Below are 7,573 nucleotides of genomic sequence, written 5' to 3'. Positions count from 1 at the left end.
TGCGGTACTTACTCGAAATTTTTCCAAGTCCCACGGCGTATGACAGCGGGACTTAACCTCCAAAGCGCAGTCGGCCGGATCACGGGCACTTTTCCTCGGCACCGCCTCTCCTCGTAGCACAACACTCACTCGCGAAAACTATGTTAATAAATAAAATAAAACTTTGGCTTTCTCCGAGCTAAGAGCAATATATGAATAAAATAAGAATAAATAGGATAAAATAAGTACAAAAATATGATAAAACATGCACCCCGCCCGTCACAAAAACGCGATTTTCGGCCCGGACGGCGCGGGCCGGGAGTCAGAATATTAAACTGATTCTTATATTATTGCTCCGGGTGAATGCAATAATAATAAGGCTGTTGTTAATTATTATTAATTATTATTGGGCCAGACCCTGCGGCACTGCAATGCTGGGCTGACCCGCGGCGGAGCCGGAGCGAGCTCCGGGGCACCCACCCGGTTCCAAAAATCAGTTTAATATTCTGAATCCCCTTTGGGGATTGTATCAGATATTAAGCTGATAAGAACAGATTATACGCCTTTAATTTGCAGCTAATGTTCCCCAGGGGGCAAGCCCCCTAGGGTAAAATACATAAATATTTCGGCGTTTACGCCGCGCACCTTATAAATAATAATGGCCGGGAGACAATGGCCCCCCCCGGCAGTGGGCATCACGCTGGGGTGCCTGAGGGCGCACCCCCAGGACACCATATCACAGTTTATATAAAAATATTGCCCCAGCTGGCGGACTGGAGCAATGTAAAAATTTAAAAACAGCGCTATTAAAATACATTTTGTAAGGCACTCCCGGAGACACAGTAAAACATAAGTCAAGAGATAAAATTGTCCCGGGGGTGCATGCGCGGCTTAATTTACTAATAAATAAATAAATAAAAACTCTAATCTAGTCAACTCAGTAAAAGTAATAAATTAAATAAATAAAAACGCGTCATTCACTCTCGCTTGAACAAGTACGCGACATTCACTCGAGCGTCGTGGCGGGCCGGAAGAAACAGTATAAATTATCACAGAAAAATATCACTGACACCCGCCACGATTATCACACTAAAGAACACGCATACATAAAGGACGCGAAGCACCCTGATCGTCGCCGCGCTGATCGTCGGGCCAACGCTGGCGAATTGCTTGGGGCGGCTCAACAAGGGCCCCATCTTCAGACGGAGGGAGAGGAGCTCTGTACTGGCGCACGCCGCTCACATGCTCCACATAGATGTCCCTAGACCAGCGAATGGTATCCGAGACAATGAGGCGGCGCATTAATTGCGCATACTTGTTGCTCACGCGGAGCATCGCGAGCACCGCCTCATTTCTCGTGTCCCATGAGCCGAGGGCGCCCACGACGAGGGCCGTCACCGCTACACGATACCCTTGCCGGTGCAGCTCCTCCGCTAGGGCTGAGTACTTGGCGACCTTCCTCGCCCTAGCCTCCTCGAAAGCCACTAGCCTATTTTCAAAGGGCACCGTGACGTCGCAAATGACGACGCACTTCGATTGCTCGTGCCTGACCACGAGATCAGGCCGTAGCTCTCGAAGCTCCCCGTGCACGCCCTCAACCCGCTGGTTCACGCGTACCTCACCCGGCAGGCGACAAGCCTTCCAGAGGCGGTGCAAGACGGCGTCATGCCTCAGCTGTATCGCGGCCGCGTGTACCCCGCAGTGACCCAATACGTGGGGAAGGGTCTCGGCTGCCCCACCGCAGCGCCGACAGCGCTTATCGCCCTCCCCCCATCGACGTGCCCCATTTAAGGGGAGCACGTCTAGGCGGGCGCGATGTACAAATCGCCAGTCGGCGAAACGAGTGAAGCTGCCGCCACGGAGGAAGTGATTGCTCACCCCGTTCCGCGACGACACCTCGTACACCTTCCCCTGGTCCGGTTTTCGCACGAGCGTATTTAAATAATAAAAAGCTACAGCCGAGCGCAGACGGGTAATCACCTGGGAGCGAGCTCCTGGTGGTACCACTACCGTCGTTCCCCTGGGGCCCCGACATCCCACGGTCATCTCCTCGGTTTCGCTTACCCACCTCCACCGCACGGACAACCTTTCGGATTGTCTCCTTCCGGCGTTCCGGACCCTTGACCAGAAGGAGGACTCCCCTCCACCCCTCAGCCTCCCCTCCAGCGAACCGGAAAGGAAGGCGGCGATTTCATCGCAGTCAGGGGCGTGGCCGATTCGTCGCCCAACCACTCCCCGCAGCGTAGCCCAGGCCAAGTCGCGCACCGCCACGTCACGCGCCGTAAGAATACGGAACGCGTGGGCAACGGTGAGGACGTCGGCGAGGTCAGCCAACGGAAGCAGTCCACATCCCCCCCTGTGAGGAGGCAGGTAGACTACTTCCGCGCTTGCTCTCTGCGGGAGGTTGAGCCACGTTTTGGCGAACCTGCGGATCTGCAGGTCCGTGGCCTTGAGGGGGCCCTTCTCCACGGCTGCACCCCGCAGCAGAAAATCTAACTTGGGAAGCAGATAGACGGCAACCATTTCTACGCGTTGCCACGGGGTGAGCAGGGACCGGTTCACCTTCTCGAGGTCCTCCAGGATGCCGCGAATTGTGGTGTAGGGCGTTTGGTCCACCGAAAATCCCGTAGGGACACCGAGATGCCGATAAGGCTCGCCCTCCGCCAGACAAGGCAGCGGTTGGCCCCGGACGGCGAATCTTGTCGGCAGGACCCTGCCGCCGGCAGCTGCCCCGATGTGCAGTGTGGCGCATTTGGCAGGGTTGAACCGCAGTCCCGCCGACAGAGCCTCGCCCTCCACCGCGGCTAGAAGCCGCTCCATTCCCTCAGGCGTGTCGGACACCAGTGCAATGTCATCCGCATAGGCCAAAATTGACCATTTAACCCCATTCAGGTCATACCCCGCCCCCGCCCCGGCAGCTGCACGCAGCACCGAGTCGATTGCGAGGTCAAAGGCGATGGGGCTCAGCGGACAACCCTGGCGCACCCCCGAGCGAATGTTGATGGGCGCGGTGTAGCCCTCGACGGTGCGAACCCGAGTCGTGCAATCGTCGTACATGGATCGCCATATTTCTATGACTTTCCGCGGCACGCCGGCCCGAACGAAAGCGCGGCGGATCGCCGCGTGCGGGACCGAGCCAAACGCGTTGGAAAGGTCCAGCCACGCGACGACCGCCTGTCTGCGGCTCCTCCGCGCATCAGTCAGGATCTCCTGCAAGACGAAATTATGCTCGTAGCACCCCTCGTCCCGCAGGAATCCCTTCTGTGCGGGACTAAGTTTTTCCTGGTCGACCGCCCAGTCTGTGAGACGATCGGCCACGAGAGCGGCGAACAGCTTCGGCATAGTGTCACCGAGAGCGAGAGGGCGCCAATTATCCAAATCGTCGCGGTCTCCTTTCTTAAAAATTAGCACTGTATTGGAGGTCTTCCAGGACGCTGGGACTGCCTCGAGCCGGATGCAGATGTTGAACAGTGCTGCGAGGAGGCACGCTCCAGGATCCGCTCCGCGAAGGTCACGGTAGGTGACGCCGTCGGGCCCCGGCGCAGAGTTAGTCATACGCCGCAGCCGACGGTCCACCTCTCGCTCCGCGAAGGGATCCGTGAGGCGCGCGACATCCTCCGGCGTCGCGGGTTCAGCGGGCTCCACATCCGCATCGGCGCCATCCAGTCGGCCCTCGTCGCGGTACAGGCGCTCGAAGTACTGGTGCACCCGCTGCTTAGGCACCTGGCAAAAGTCAGCGGGGCCCTGTAGCACCTCTCGCACCGCCTTGCGACGGTTCCTCCTGTACAGGGCCTGAATGCGGGTTGCTTCGCGCACCCAGCCCCCGCGTCCTTCTCCCGAATTTATAATATTAAATCGGGGGTCAGCCGGTGCTTCCCCCCTGGCACCCCCTCTCTCATCGGCGACTGCTGCTTCCGCCGCACGCCGCCCCCGCGGCCGCCCGCCCCTTCGTGGACGATCTCGGGCACCGGGCGCCTCCCCGCCAGCCGTCGGTGCTGCATCCTCCCTGAAGAAGGCCGCGACGAGTGCCGCGTACTCCTCCAGGTCCGCAATCGTCTCAACGGCCGCTGCTCGACCGACCAGATCGTCCCGTGCGGCGAGCCTCACACGCTTGCGCTGTCTTTCGACAGTCGCTCGCGCCGGCTGCCGACGGGGCGACCGATCGGGCTGAGCAGGCGGTCGTTGCGGCCGGCGTTGATTCGCCCCGCGCCTTGCTGGATCCACAGGGACCGCGGATGCCCCGTTCTCCCCGACGGCCTGTACGCGGGTCCTCGGGCCTCGTCGACGACCCATCACTCCGCGGACATTTACCGGAGCATTCGAATGAGAGGCGTTTGACTCACCAGTACTCGCCCGGTTGTCTCCTCCCTCTCGCGCCCTCGGCGGGGTGACCTCGTATCGCCGTTGCCCAATTATGTTGAGGGGTTGTTCCTCCTCGAGTCGTCTTAATACTACGAAAGGATTCGCCAGCGTTGCGAGTGGCAACGCGGGCGCCGCGCGCGCAACCGTCGCCGCTGCGACCGGTGGTTCGTTCGCGGGCGAGCCGCCGCTCAAGAGCCGACGCCTTTTGGCTCTTCGCCCCGGACGCGTCCTCCATGGCCCTTCCACGTCCCCCTCGCTGTCCTCCGAAGAATCCAGCTGCACCACGCTGGGCTCCTGCCGCCGCTCCGTTGCCCTGGATGGAAGGTGGGTCGGCGTGTAGGACCTCCTGGCCCCACTGACGACCGGTGACGTCCCCACGTTGGACGGGGGTGTGGCTGGTGGTAAGGGGGGCGACGTCCCCCCCGTTGGTGCCGGCAGCCCCGTTGACATGATGGGGCTGCGACACATCGTCGTCGTCACCGTCGTCGTGGTCGTCGTCGTCATCGCTGCCGACGTCGCGGTAATGGCCACTCGGTGTGCAGTGGCCACGGGCCCCTCCGCCACACTGGGTGATGGAAGTGGCGGACTGGGGGCCCTCATGGGGGGCGTTTGACTGCCCACGGACCTCGTCCGCGGCTCACCCCCCGAATCCTGCGACGCCGGCGTGCCCGCTGTCCTCAGCGTCGGTGATGGCGTCACTTCCTTACGCGGGGGAGCGACGGGCCTCTTCTCCGCGCTCACCGTGGCGGCCCGTCCTCCCCTCGACGCCTCCCCGATCGTTGGCATGATCGGGGGTGTCCGCTGTCGCGCACCGCTCTTCACGGTCGGCACGCTCACCGCCCGGCTCAATTTCCTCGCACCCGCCGCGCTGGTCTGCGGCGGGGAATTGCCGGGCGGCTTTCTGACTGCACCCCCTCTCGCTGTGGTGGTCCTGGTGGTCACCCCCGTCGCCCGGGTTGACGGGGGTTGAGAGGGGGAACGCGCCGACCTTGCCGCGGTCTCGCGGGGGACCGACGCGCGCAACACCCGGCGCATCGCGCCACTGGCCCCGGTGCCAGCGACGGTGGTTGGCGATGGGGTGCGCTCGGGTGTCTTCCGCCTCCTCGTCGCTGTTGTCCCCCTGCGCTTTGATGCTGCTGTCTCTCCCGGAGAGTAGCGCAGGGGGGCGCGCGTCGATCTCGCCGACGGCGGACGTCTGGAGGACGCAGCGGGCACACTCTGGCCAGGAGGTGTCTTCTCCAACGCGGCGGCCTCCGGTGTAGCTCCTCTGCGCGTGGTGCGCCTCGTCGCGACCGTCCCCGTTGCCCCCGCTGTCAGGGGGCTGGTCCTCGTTGCAGCGGAGGTCGTTGCTGCTGTGACGGCCGCGTATGAGGGGGACCCTTCCTCCGATGATGTCGTTGGTGGTGGTGGCGATGGTGTCGGGGCCATGGTGCGCCCGGGTTGCAACCAGCCGGTCAATCGGCTCGTCGACGGCACACCCGCGGGCGCCGCTCGCTGTTGCGCACGCGGGGCACGCGCTCGCGCACTCGTCGATGCACTCCCGACGCGCACGGACGACTGCCGCGGCTGCGCTTCGGTACCGGGAGTCGGACCCGGCTCTGTCCGGGGGACCGAGTGCTCCTTGTCGTAGTGCTTTGCTACGTCTTTTTTCGGATATGCTGTCTTGCCTCTATATTTACAAACGGAGCACTCGTACGCCACGGTGTCCCCCGGGTGCATTTGTTTCAAATGCTTTAGCAAATGAGCCGGGTCACAATACTCCCCCCGTACTCGCTCGAAAGCCTCCTCGCCCCGATAGCAGCGTGGACATTGTACTTTGTTCGGGAGCGGGAAGGCCAAAACTACAACGCGCGGGCCGGTATCCATTGCGGTGCTTTGTAGTTAAAAATTAATAAAAAATAATAAAAATAATAAAAAATATGCAAATAATAAAAATATATAAATAAATAAATAAATAAATAATGCGTTTGTCCAGTAAATAATAAAATATGGATAACCGCCGGCCTCACGATGCAGTCTCTCTAGTGGCAGGCCGGTGCTAATCTATCTATCGGTCCGCCTTCGCTTTTGATAATAAATAATAATAATAATGATAAAAGATATAATAAATAATGTATAAAATAAGATAACAGTGCTTAAATATAACTAAAAATATCTAAAAATGTTGCTGGGCAGTCACGGAAAATAAAATATATAGTAAAAATAAATAAATAGTAATAGTGTATAAATAAAATATAAAATTGTATAAATAAATTAGTCAAAAGTTGTAAAAAGTAAAGCTGTATATAATAAAATGTCAATTTGTAAAAATGAATTAATAAATAATAATAAAAACAGTAAAAAAAAAATAAATGTGTAAAATAGAATATAAAATTATATAAATAAATAAGTCAAAAGTTGTAAAAAGTTAAATTATATATAGTAAAATGTAAGTTTGTACAAATGAATTAATAAATAGTAGTTAAAAGTAATAAAAAGTAATTGTGTAAAAATAAGATATAAAAATGTATAAATAAATGAGTCATAAGTTGTAAAATGTAGAATTGTAAATAATAAAATGTTAATTTGTAGAAACGAATTAATAAATAATAGTAAAAATCAATAAAAAGTAAGTGTGAAAAATAAAATATAAAAATGTATAAATAAATAAATAGGAAGTTGTAAATAGTAAAATTGTAAATAATAAAAAGTAAATTTGTACAAACGAGTTAATAAATAATAGTTAAAAGTTAAGATTTCCGTGACAGTTACCAGTAGCTACTTGCCTAACAGTTGACTAGATAAAAGGGCAGTTTTAATAATAAATAAATAATAAAAATAATAAATAAACGCGTCTACCGTCTCCGTCAATTGTTAAAAGCGCAGGGGTATTAAATAAATAATGTCACAACATATAAAATAATTTATTGCACATATAAAAACACAATAAATAAATAAACGATATAATTATAACAAATTGACGGACGGACGGGACGAAGAGCAATAAATAATTAATTGGCGGACCGATTTTATTCAATTCGTATTATTATTTATTGAGTTATTGCGTTTTAAGCCGGTGGCCAATTCTGGACAAGTCCGAGCTCGAATTGGACAAGTCACTACTCGCAAAGTTACTAGGCCACCGGCAGACTGCCGAGAGCGACGCCGCGCGAGGTAGCGAATCTATGTCGCCGCGGACGACGCCGCAAGAGTCACCCGCGTGTCTACCGACACGCGTGCGCAATAGCGTTCC

General features: G+C 55.3%; 1 pseudogene; it reads right to left on the bottom strand.

Moving 5' to 3' along the window:
• Positions 1 to 380: 380 nt before the first annotated feature.
• Positions 381 to 559, bottom strand: LOC137001890 (U2 spliceosomal RNA; annotated as a pseudogene).
• Positions 560 to 7,573: the final 7,014 nt, after the last annotated feature.

The sequence above is a fragment of the Linepithema humile genome, unplaced genomic scaffold (genome assembly GCF_040581485.1).
Source record: "Linepithema humile isolate Giens D197 unplaced genomic scaffold, Lhum_UNIL_v1.0 unplaced_3, whole genome shotgun sequence".
Taxonomy (NCBI): Eukaryota; Metazoa; Arthropoda; class Insecta; order Hymenoptera; family Formicidae; genus Linepithema; species Linepithema humile.
Note: the sequence above shows the minus strand (reverse complement) of the source record. Positions and strands in the feature narration are given on the sequence as shown.